General features: G+C 39.7%; 1 protein-coding gene across 11 annotated transcripts in view; it reads left to right on the forward strand.

Moving 5' to 3' along the window:
• Positions 1-8,871, forward strand: part of NFIA (nuclear factor I A) — a 409,015-nt gene that overhangs the window by 34,007 nt on the left and 366,137 nt on the right. The window lies entirely within an intron of this gene.

Genomic DNA, 8,871 nt, shown 5'->3' on the forward strand with positions numbered 1-8,871 from the left:
ATACTAAACTGGCAATACCAAAAAATAAATAAATAAATAGCTCTGAGAGATTTTTTTCTACCGTGGTTTTGAGCTACCTAGAAGCCACTCAAGGAAAGCCATTTCTTGCTGTGTTTCTGGCTTATTATATGTATTGCTTGTTGGTTTGACCAAACACTCAAGCTTCTGAATTGATTCAGCCTTTGCCCAAATTTAGAGGTGTCAAATCACAACTGAAAGCTGGAGGAGCACTCATTTTTCTCTTTCCCATTCACAGCTGCCAAGCTCCTGTGTTTTAGCACCTGCCCAAATTAGCATGTTATGCTCCAGCCGAGGACTGACTCCCAGCCATCTCTTATGGGCTAAACCAGAGATTACAATTGGCTTCAGAAATGCCAGCTCTTCTTGTGGTCTCTGGCTTTCTTTGTGCCTCATCCAAGCAGAGCCAGGATGTATTCCTAGCTGGTGAAAATTGATTTGAACACACAAAAGCCAGGGATGCTTTACTGGTTTACATCTAGCAGGGATCTGACCTATCTTTGAACTCTGCATAGGCTGATGCTGGTTTTTTTCCAAATATTTATTTAAGAGTATGGTGAGCCTTGTCCAAGCTTTAATTTATGGAGCATCACTTCTGTGAGTGGGCATGAAATTGAGTTTACCTTTGCTACTTTGTCAAATAGCCAGTTAAAATCTAGTCAGGCAAACCAAATCTTATGCAAAACATCCTTCACAGCCTAGCCCGTCTACAAGTAGAACAAATTTCAGGACTGTGCTGTCACCATAGCTTCAAGTTTTGATAAATACCACCCTGTGTGGCTGCTGGGCACTGTCATGTGGGAAGTTATTGCCCAGGGATAAATCTTGACTGTGAGTGAGGGAATGTAAACTAATGAGAGTAGACACACACCAAGCCTCTTCCAACTTTGCTGAAAAAAAAAGACTCGGAAAACTTGTTTAATTTGAAGATAGTTTAGATAAATGCTTTGCAGAGAAACCTTCCTGATGGTTTTGTACGGTGCTTGGAGTCCCTTTGTAATAAACTTGGGGTAGCAAAGTTACAGCACTGAGCTGCCTGTATTTCTCCTGTGGGCACCACACTGGATGTGGCTCCTGTGTGAGTTCAGTGCCAACAAACAGCCTCTGCCATCACTAATGTACCAAAGCATCAGTGGGACCACTCACCTCTCCTTTTACATGCTGACCCCTAAAGTGGTAATTATTTATCAAGCAATTCTTTCTGCAAATATGCTCAGCAGGTTTTCTCATTCTCCTTTCCTTCCCTCACTGATGAGCTAGGGTGTACTATCTTCCCCTTGTACAGCAGAGTAATTAACAGCAGACACTTCACAAGAAAAAGAAACAAAAACAAAACAAAACCCCAAAAAGCCAAAAGCAAATAGGTTTAAATATGGGAAAATATTAATAAATTTTAATATCAAAATTCTAACTTCAATGATCCTTGATGGTCCCTTCCAACTCAGGATATTCTATGATTCTAACTGAATTTTATTCTCTCATTTCTCTGAAAATAGCTAGGAAAATTGTGCACCTGACAGAGTAGAAATTTATATTTCACAAATTTTTGGAAAATTTGCTATTATATTAAGTTGGAATTTTTATAAGCTTTTCATAATTTTTGAGAAAAATCTTTTTCACTGGGAACCCTCAATTCTGTTTCAAAATACTTTTTCTTTGTAAAAATGTTATCCTTCTATCATTTGAAACTGATGCAAAAATGTAAGTTTGCATTATTTTGTATTTTATGAAAATTTGAAGTATTTCTCCTACAGTTTACTACGAAGGCCACAACATATTTTTTTTTTTGTGTGTTGTTCTATTCAGCTGTATTGCAGAATACCTTGACAAATACGTGCACAGAGATTGTCCCAGGCATTATTTGAACAATTTCTGATTAGAGTGGGCAAAGGAAGTAGCAGCAGTGAAATGTGAAGAGGGGCAGAGCAAAGGCTGCCTTTTTTGCTTGATGAGACGAGGTGGCAAATCCAACAGACAAAAAACTGCTGGGAGTCAAAGCCAACTTCTCCCAGCTGTGGGGCATGAGGCTGTTCCCGTTGGAAGCAGTTCTGCTTTTTTCAAGGCCACGGGAGCCTGGGGGAATGGTTCTTGGGCTTTTGCTTGCCCACATCTTCCCTTTTCCTGCCAGCAGCTCTGGCCCCGCTCCCATTTCAGTGACGGCCCTATGAACGAGTCTGTAACCTTGGTGGAGAAGCAGGAAAGTGGTGTTAATAATAAAAAGGCTAATTGTACACCCCATCTGCCTTGGAAGTGACTGAGTTCAAAGGAACTGTTCTTGCAAACAGTCCTCCTCCAGAAAACATGGAGCAGTGTCTTTTAAATGGCTTATGCAGAGGAATATCTGTGCGGTAAATCAGTGTGCATATGAGATGCTCATACAGTTGTGACTCTAAAAAAACGGATTTAGTAGGTATCTAATCTTTCTGATTTTTTTTTCTTTGAGGCATTTTATATGGCATTCATAGGAAGTGACAGAGCTGAAGGGTTTTGCAATGGAGAGAGAAAAAATGCTTTAAATATGGTTCAAGTGGCAGGACCTTGTGAGGCAGGGGGTTCCCTCTGTCCAAACTCCTTTCTGTGTTAAATATTTTATATTATAAAGACATATTCCCCTTGTACTTTGTAACATCCATGATGTCAGGACTGAGAGGAAATGGGATGTAAATCTGCTGGAGTTACCCCCTGCACCCTCACACACACCAATTTTAATCTTCCATCATCAGACACAACACGTGTGATTGTGATCTCATTTATAGTACTACAAAATGGAGATTAATTCTGTCTAAATCACACACCAAGTTAAGTTTTGGAAGTGTACCTTTAAGAAGCATATGGCAGAACAAAAATGTATTAAAGTCATCAATATTTATGGAGCAGGTAAATGCATATTAGACAGGCTAGATGCCATCTGTCAAAATAATCTTGATTCCAACTTGCTATCCAAAAAGATGAAGACTATTTCTAGGGCCAGCTCCTTAAGTCAGGTTAAAAGACAACATATTCCTGTGCCAACAAAAGTGAGGTTATCACATAAATGAATATGAAAGGATATCCTTATGTATTGAGTCACTGTCAATTCCAGACGTACCAAAAATGTCGGACTCTGAACACGTCATGGGGCAGCCCCTAGGCACAACTTTGTCAAAGTAATTTTGTCCTTCAGACCAGAGTGCTAATTGTTCAGAAGTATTCCGGGCAAATTTAGCCAAAAGTAAATTAACTGGTGACTCCGTATCCCATTTCCTAAATCATCTATGAGAAGAGTGGACCATAGAAGCACATTGGTGGAATAGATTATTTTAGGTAAGGAGCAGGCTGAAATTTTCCCCTTTCTAGATTAATTTCAGGAAGTGTTGGGATTTAAATATTTAACGGTCTAATCCTGCATCAGTTTATGTTAATAAAACTGTCATTAAACCCTGGAGGAAGAAATTTCAGACCCTGGAAGTTAAATTTATTTTAATCCTGTTACACAGGGCTGTTTAATGTTCTCCACAGAAATCCCTAAAATAAGGCAAAAGTGACTTGGTTTTCAGATTTTGGGGGGATTTTTGTTTCACACACACCAACCTGAAGCTCTGATCATGTTTGCCAATTTGGCTAGAATTCTGACTAAGCTTAGGAAAAAAAAAACAAACCTAAGTTATAGCAGGGGTTTCATGTGGTTTACGGTTTCAACCCAAACAACTTTTAGAATTTTTTGAGTTTCATTCAGAATTAAACAAAGCAGACAGTAAGTTGAAGAAAAGGGGACGTGAATGGTGGTGCAGCACAAGCAGGCTGGTTGTGTAAGAGTAGGGAGAGGCCCTTCCACTGGTTATTATCAGGGCTAAGTGCAAAATCCCCCTTTTCAATGTTAAAATAAGTATCTGAAATTCTGTTAGCTAACATAGTGTCAGCTGCTGCTTTTTTTTCCTCATTCCTAAGAAATTCCAAGAGTAGACAATTTCTGTATATTTAGAAGAGTTTTTTAATATGCCAGGAAATGTGTCATGTTCGGTAACCAATAGACACTTCATTAGCAAAGTTGCTATTAAGCAACACATAGCCAAAGTCTCCTGAAATCAAACGGGAACTTTCCATTTGCACCTTAAACCAGACCTTTAAATACAAGCCAGGTAGTAAAAAATGAGGCCTAAATATTAGATTTATTTTTTATGAAATGCTTATGTCCTCTGCTATGTTATTAAATGCAGACTGCCTGATCAAGGGTATTTTTTCCCTGAAATGGACTCTCCGAGTCTATTTTATGTCATAGCAAATACTTACAAAATGTTTAGTTTGCTCATTACTGCCTTCATTAAAAACAAGTTAAATTTACATGATGAAAGCAACTTTTTAGTGAGTTTTTTTTTTTTCTCTCCTACCTCTTATTGGGAAAATACATTGAGGTATTAAGTACAGTGGGGTTTGTTTGTTCTCCTCACCTTCAAAAGGTGTTTATGGAATAGTAGAAAATTACACAATTTAATATTCGAGCTCAGAGGTAGAAAGGGAAAAAAAAGGAGTAAGGTCACTGAAAACAGGGCATGCTTTTTCTGTACAAGTAGAGGTCTGTGTTCTCATTTTGATTTTTTGACTTAAGCCCATCCTGCAAAATGTCTTCAAGAGTGCTCTTCACTGTGAGTGGATGCTGCAGAGCTCCATCTCTAACTCAGACCTCATATAAAACATTCAAGGAAGACAAAGTCTAATTTAATCCATTACATGATTGTGCAAAATTGCTTAACCGCATCAAAGACACGAAGGTATCTACCCTGGGACAGACATTGTCAAAGAGCTTTCAAATGCAAAATACAGTCTTACAGGTGATTTAGTCATGGGAATGCAGCACTGAGTGTTTGCTTCACTTCTGCATTTCCAATCAAAACAATGGAACCATTATCAGAGAATGAAATATTAGAACCATTTTCCTTATTAACTTTTCTTATTAGAGGATATTTAGCTGACTATTCTTCTTTTCTTTTTCTTCATTTAATCAAAGCAGTTTTGTAAAGGATCCTTATTAATAATTAAGCTTCTTCCAGGGGTGAGGAGACATTTTAATTCTTAAGTAATAAATTTAAATACTGGTTTGAAAAAGGAGGAGAGGTGAGAATTCTGAATGTAGTGAATCAAATTCAATTTTGAATGAAGTTTCTTTCCACAAAATCCAGTAATTCTTGCAGAAGTAATATTTCTTCCGCAACTAGCCCTTGCTTGTTAGTCCCTGAACATTGTTTACTGGTTGAAAAAAAAAAAAAGGTGTTTTGTTATTTGGTTTCCACACCAAGTAATGTGAATGCATGTTTACATCTCATTCAGTGTTTAAGCTGGTATAGTATCCTGACAAAACCCTTAAAATTTGGGAGTTTTTTTTGTGATTTGGTCAATCCTACTTCAGGCAAATACTACCATAAAAATGACCTTACTGCAGTGAAACTCAACCCCATTTTTCATTATTTTAGTCTGACATTGGACCTGTAGCAGAGGAGTGGAATAGCTGACACAAACCTGAGAAGTTTGGCTCAAGGGTACCTCACCTCTGTTGTCATTTGCAGGCCTTTGATTCTGGGGCCATTTACATTCACTGTCAGAGCACAAAGGGGATGTTATGGGTAATAACAAGACCTGGAAGAAGCCCAGCCATGACCCTTCCCCAGGCACATCCTGGAGAGTGGTGGCACAGACCTATTCCTCTCACCTGCCTCTGTTCACCCCCTGGAACAGATTGATGTTGTCACATAACCAGGCTCATTTTGGATACCAGGAATTTTTATGAACCATTAATAACTGAGGGTCCAGCTTGCTGACATCCATCCCACACCATCTGAATTGCCTGGATCCTCCTCCATAGCTTCATTTGGAGGCGAGCTGAAGCATAGCCAGCCCCCCAAGGCTGGCAGTGATTGAAGGGGGCAGAGTGCCTGCGAGCAGGGAATTATCCTTTGCAGCAGAGTGGGAGTGCCTCTGCAGCCTGCACCTCCTGCCTTGCACACAACCACAGAGCATTCAAAACATAAACTGGGGCGGACAGGGAGAGCCAGGATTGATGTTACCTGAGGAGTCCTGTGCCCTCAGTCCAGTTCCTGTGTGCTGTAGTGGCAGGAAGGAGGCAGGCAGAGCAGCCCAGATGTATTTTTCTGAAGCACTAAATCTTTGCTCAGAGCATAGAAAAGTCTAGAAGTCCCCACTCTGAAATAAAGGTGAAACTAAACAAAATAAGGGTGGCTCAAAGAAGATATTTGTGGGATTTCAGCACTCTTCATCTATGAGGAACTTTTGGAGGCAGAAACATGCTGGTTTCAAAGTCCTGTAAATGCTGGTATAGACCACCAAGATGCTGTTTTGCAAAAGGAATTGTTTGTGCTAAGCAGTGGCAGAGCAATTGTCAGATATATGGGACTTCTCTTAACAGTCTGCTCGTTTCTTGACTGGATCCAGAATGTGTAAATCCGCTTAGGTTTTTTATTTTAAATTAACAATGTCCACAAAAGGCTATAATAGCCTCTTACTGGTGATTTGCAGGTGGCATGTACTGTGTAGCTTTTAAGGATTGCATGTAGTAGTGCAGTTGTTATATGCTCTCATGTATAGTTATATGCTCAGGTGTGAAGGTGTTTCTGTTGTGCCCAGACTGCACAACTCCAAATGCTAGCCCTCCCTAGAGATGGAATTTCTTCATCCCAGACAATGTGGTGGCCTGGAAACAAGAGCTGGCACAGCAGTGCAGGTGCAGTGGGAGGTGTGGCTGCACAACACCTGCACTGCTGCAGCACAGGTTCAGCTGTGCTCCTGCCAGGAACACCTGGACAATCTCACCTGCCTGTTGTGATCAGGTTTTGGCTCCAGTGTGAACTAACACTGGGGCTTTAGCAAATGTGTGACAATTACAGCACAATGCTTCTGCAGCAGAATCAGGCTGGGTGCAAGCAAGTTCTGAATTTCTCAGTGGATGAAACTGATGTAACATTGTCCATATTGAATTGCATTTAAAAACAGAAATCCTTCCCCATTCATTGCTAATTGGAGGAAGCAGATTATAGCTGCCAAAACCACAAGTCAAATGCCAATAATTTAAAACACAAAGTAACTGAAGTAACAGACATGCTAACCTAGATATTAGAAAAATTGTGTAGGAGGTGTTTTCCAATTCTATTTTAAGCTATGTAAAATTAACACTTCATTAAAATCCCTGAAACATCAGCTTCAGGACTAAATTTAGCTTGCACCAGCAAAAATCCAAATCATCTCTCATAAAGCAATAATTTTATATAGATATAACCAAAGTCTAATTTTGTCACTTTTGAAAGTGCAACCTTGTAGCCATAGAGATGGCAGCAGATTTGTGAATTTGGCCTTTTAATAGCAAAGCTCTTCCATTCGTGACTAAGTATGCAAGCTGCCCATCTACCTTAATGTAGAGAGGCAATGCAGAGAGCATGAGAATTAAATTTAGGGGAGCCTGATTCTGAAGAGCAAGTTTTAGCAAATATTAGTAAATACTGTACTTGATAACCTTCTGAACTAATCAGCTTCTGGAAGACAGTCCCACTGCTTGTTTCCTCAAGCTCCCTTTATATCTACTTCATGAGCTAGGTGTTGGTGAAACACCCTGCTATGGTATAGTCAACACTGAGATGTTTCCTCTTTCCAGAAAGTACTTAGTCTGGACATTTGGTCTTGGGTGCATTGGAAATCCTGCTGGAAAATAAATACAAATACAGACTGTGAAGTCTCTCTGCTTTTGAAAGAGCAGACTGTTGTTCCCCCTATCACCCACAAAAGTACATTTAAGTATTGTATCCTCCTTATGTTCCTCCTGGTGATCCTCCAAGGATTTTGATGTTTAACATAGACCCTTGTTCAGAGTTGGGATCTAAAAGCCTCAGTTAACTGGTGTGTTTGACAGCAAGCAAAAATCTTTATGTGCATTTTGAACTGTCCTGTGGGGCCTGAAGTGTTACCTTGCTGTTAGGTTGTCTGGAAAACCCGTGAGAGAATGTTGGCTTTCCTTTCTTTAGGCATTTCTGGTGTAGTTCTCTGTTCTCCCTTGTAATCTAGGGGGTTCTTTTCATAAAGAATTAAAGTTTCAGCAATAGAAATTTTGGCGGATTGGTAGTGCCAGAAGTTTCTACTGGAAATCTTGCAGGGAACCTGCTTAAATGATCACACAATCTTCTGCTTTTTTTGTTTGTTTTTGTTGTTATTGTTACAGATTGTAAATTTATTGCTGAATAAAAAATTTTCATGGGTACAAGGTGCACACTTCTTATGTGAACAGCTTTGGCTATTCAGTGCACTTGGGTAGTCTGAGGAACAGGAGGAGTACATGGGATGGTGCAGAAGCCCCAGCACTTGCTTCCTGGAGCATATGGTGCTTCTGGTCTGCAGGACACGTGTCTGTGTCTGTAAGAACTGAGCTACAAAATGCAGCCAGTCACTCTGCATATGCTGCTGCTTACAGTCCTTGCAGTGGTTAAAGATGGTATAATTGGCTGCAGGAAGTATAAGCCTCTGTCTCATACAGAAAGAAAAAATAGTTTATTTTTAACAAACCTTAAATCTTTTATTTCAAGTTGTAGCCACCACATTATCTCAGTGCATGCAGCCACTGTAACCATAAAGAGCACACTGAGTAAAGTATCCAGTGTGGGGAAAACACTGGGAGACGTGGACATGGCCTTCAAGCTCCAGTTTACTAAATTGTGTTGTTCATAACCTGTATGTTACAGTGCACTAACTGACAAAAAAGCTTTTATCAGTATTTGTGTGGTGTGGGAACCAAACAAACCAATTTTGCAATTTGTGATTGCTTAATTATGTGATTGGAGGCCAGGCCTGTTGTAGATAGCAAAACAATTTTAATTCTGT

This window comes from Anomalospiza imberbis, chromosome 9 (assembly GCF_031753505.1).
Source record: "Anomalospiza imberbis isolate Cuckoo-Finch-1a 21T00152 chromosome 9, ASM3175350v1, whole genome shotgun sequence".
NCBI classification, from domain to species: Eukaryota; Metazoa; Chordata; class Aves; order Passeriformes; family Viduidae; genus Anomalospiza; species Anomalospiza imberbis.